Consider the following 3,282-nt stretch of genomic DNA (forward strand, 5'->3'; position numbering starts at 1 on the left):
ATCATTGAATTCAACAATGAAATTACTTTTTGCCTTGACACAGTTATTTCCTATTTAATGCTGTTCAGTTGCTTTGTTACAATCTATATTTTTAAAAGCTTTATATAAATAATGGTGACTTGACTTGACCAAAAAAATGAAAATGGTTATAATTTATTCCCCCTCATGTTGTTCCAAACCCATACAAAGTCTGCAGATTTTTGAAACACAAATAAATATATTTAATATTCTCTTAATTTTTGTCCTTCATTGCAAGTCTGGGAGACCAATATTTTCTTCTGACCAGACATGTTCACTATGATATAATTAAATATTTATTCATACATAAATATTGGCATGGATTACTTCTACAATAACTCTGTATTTTTGAGGCTTGGAAATTCTGATTATCTAGACTCTCAATGCGTTAACAAAAAATTATGAGATAAAATATCTTAATTTGTGTTCTAAAGACAGATATAAGCCTTACAGGTTTGGAATGACATGAGGGCAAAACTATTCCTTAAAGAAAGGAAGACCAAGAATAATAACTCTCCAAATCAGAAAACTTCAAAGTTGGTTTGAGTTCTGCAATGAAAAACACGGACATCAATGGTTTAAATAAAATATGAACGTGTAATCATACTGTTGTTGCAGCAAAATGTGAAGTAAACAGGCAGGACACAATGGAAACATTTATTGTATAAAAAAAAGAACTTTACTCACAAAAGAATGATGCTTTCCCATGCCTCTGGCTTTCAACATCTACAAAAACAAACATTATTTTACTCTTAGTAAAAAAAAATGGTAATGGTAATAATAAAGATGTAATTACTAACTTTATTTGCCTTAACCGTCTTTTTTTTCTCTCTTCTGAAAAAGCTGAGAAAATCGCCTCCTCCTCACACAAGTAGGCTTCTGTGTCGTTAACTCCTGGCACAGGCACAATGAAGACACAAAGCTCAACAAGTCTGAAATATTACAGGTAAAACATTACTTTAACAATTATTACTTCATCAGCCTCAAAATAATTAGGTTAGACTTTATTACATAATGCCTTTTCCTTTAGGAAACAACATTCAGTTTAACCACGAAAAAGGAGATGACGAATTAACATGTAAATATGTTAATAACCTTCTACTAACACCTCAAAACATTTTAATATTATAAAATTGTATGTAAATATGACATAAGACACTGACATCAAATTAGAAGTACCTTTTTCATTCAGTAAAAGAGGCCTTTAAAACTAACGTTAACTTCTTTCTGAGGCGAAAACCGCTTCTGTGTAGTTTTCAGTATAAACGCTTTTCCTTTCCAACTACGTCTGCCTTCCATGAAATCTCAAAATACTACGGGACTCAAACAATAAATGATGAATTTACATTTTTTATCTTTACTTACCATAAACCATTTTTCCCTCGCTTCTTACAGAAGACGCTGAGAAAATGGCGGCTTTTCGTGTTGATTATGTTAACGTGAAGTGTGTGCTTTCTTTCACGTCCACTTTCCCAAACCAGCGCTGCTGGGTTATAGATCAAGACCAATTTTCAACCCCTGATTAAAACAACCCAACATCCTTACCCAGCAATCTCATCCCAGCACTTTTTAGAGTGTAAGGATGGAATCCTAGAACCGTCCCTGATTTCTAATTTAGTCCAGTTTTGTCCTTAAATAATATTATCCTATCATTTGGGGGCACATTTTGTTATAGCTAAGTAAGTACACAAACACGTAGAATGTAATCAGTTCCTTCCAATTGACTACATGCTCTGCATTAACAGACAGACATTAAATCCCCACTTTAAAGGATCCACTCTATCAAATGCATCCATTGTCTGTCTTTTCCAGGTTGGAAAAGAGAAAAGCAGTAAGTGAATGATTCAAAGCACTGGAGTGACAGTGGCTGCATATTATTTTTTTCTGACTGGGAAACATCAATACGACTTAACAGGCCAGGGCAGAATGACCCACATCCCGAAAATGGCCTGGCTTTCACCCACACTCTGGCCAGTGTTTGTGTGTGTGTGTGTGTGTGTGTGTCTGTGCGTCTGTGTGAATGCAAAGAGGGAGGGAGGGAGGGTGTTAACATATGCCCTACCCTGCCATACTCTTACCGCCTGATTTCACAATGACTGATTCCAAGTGACGTAAAGATCATAAAAGAGCAAAGCTATCTGTCAGCCTCCATTAAAATGGACACACAGGCATAGACAAAGAGAAACAGACTCTAACATTACCTCTGATTATCAGGCCCAGGCCTGGACTCACCTGAACGCTGCATCTTTAGGAGAGGTTGAACCCTTGGATTTAGCTAATAAGCTTGAGCTTGTTTGAAGGTATCTTTAGTATTAGCTATCTTATCGCTACTTAGGCAAATGGAGGTGGAATCAGGGTGTTGGAAAAGTAACAGCGGTTCTCTTCGCAGCAGCTGTGAGGGTTCTCACATTAAAGGTTTGCATGAAAGGCTACTCAGGGTCACAGAAGAGCTCCCGGCCTGGAAATGGGTCGTGTTTTGGGGGCTTGTAACCCTCCAGAGGGGTCAGAGAGGGTTTTGCTCAGCCTTGATAAACAGAAACCTGAGAAAGCTTAATCAGAGTAATGTGTGTTATTTGTTAGATTCCCACATGCAATTTTATGAAAATGATAAGATCAACAAAAGAGCGACTCAAAGGAAGCTTTATTGCACTGTTCTGTATGGAAACAGTCCATAGGTTGTTGCATTTTAGTTATTGTTAATGGTAATAAAAATAAAATAGTACAGTCTTGTTGTTTTATGTCTGTCACACAAACATAAACACCAGCCAAGGACCTCAGTGTGATCAGTCAATAGAGTAGTATGTCACCACATACACACTTTTGATGAGAGGAAACACAACATTCAGATCAATACAACACTCACTGCTCAATCACTCCATACATGCCTCTGACAGCAGAACTGTAAAAACAAACTACATTTATATATTATCTGAAGAAAATGTGAGTGTTGAGGGTACTTTTTTAGCAAATTGCATAGGTGTTTTAAGTGGTTTTTAATTATTGTCTGTGTGTGTGGTTGTTAGGGTTGTTCTGGGTGGTTATCCATGTTGTTATAAATTGCTAGTGCATTTCAAGGGTGTTTTGGGTGGTTGCTTACTGCACCAAGTCAAAAGTGTACAACCAGGAGTAAGTTAACTGGATATTAAACATCCCATCATGATTTCACTTGCTATTATTCCAGCTTTTTGTGTGAATTTTAAATAATGTATTAAATTATTTTACAATTAAAAACCAAATGGAATTGACCATTTTGATAAGTGTGCT

The sequence above is a fragment of the Carassius carassius genome, chromosome 42 (genome assembly GCF_963082965.1).
Source record: "Carassius carassius chromosome 42, fCarCar2.1, whole genome shotgun sequence".
Lineage (NCBI taxonomy): Eukaryota > Metazoa > Chordata > Actinopteri > Cypriniformes > Cyprinidae > Carassius > Carassius carassius.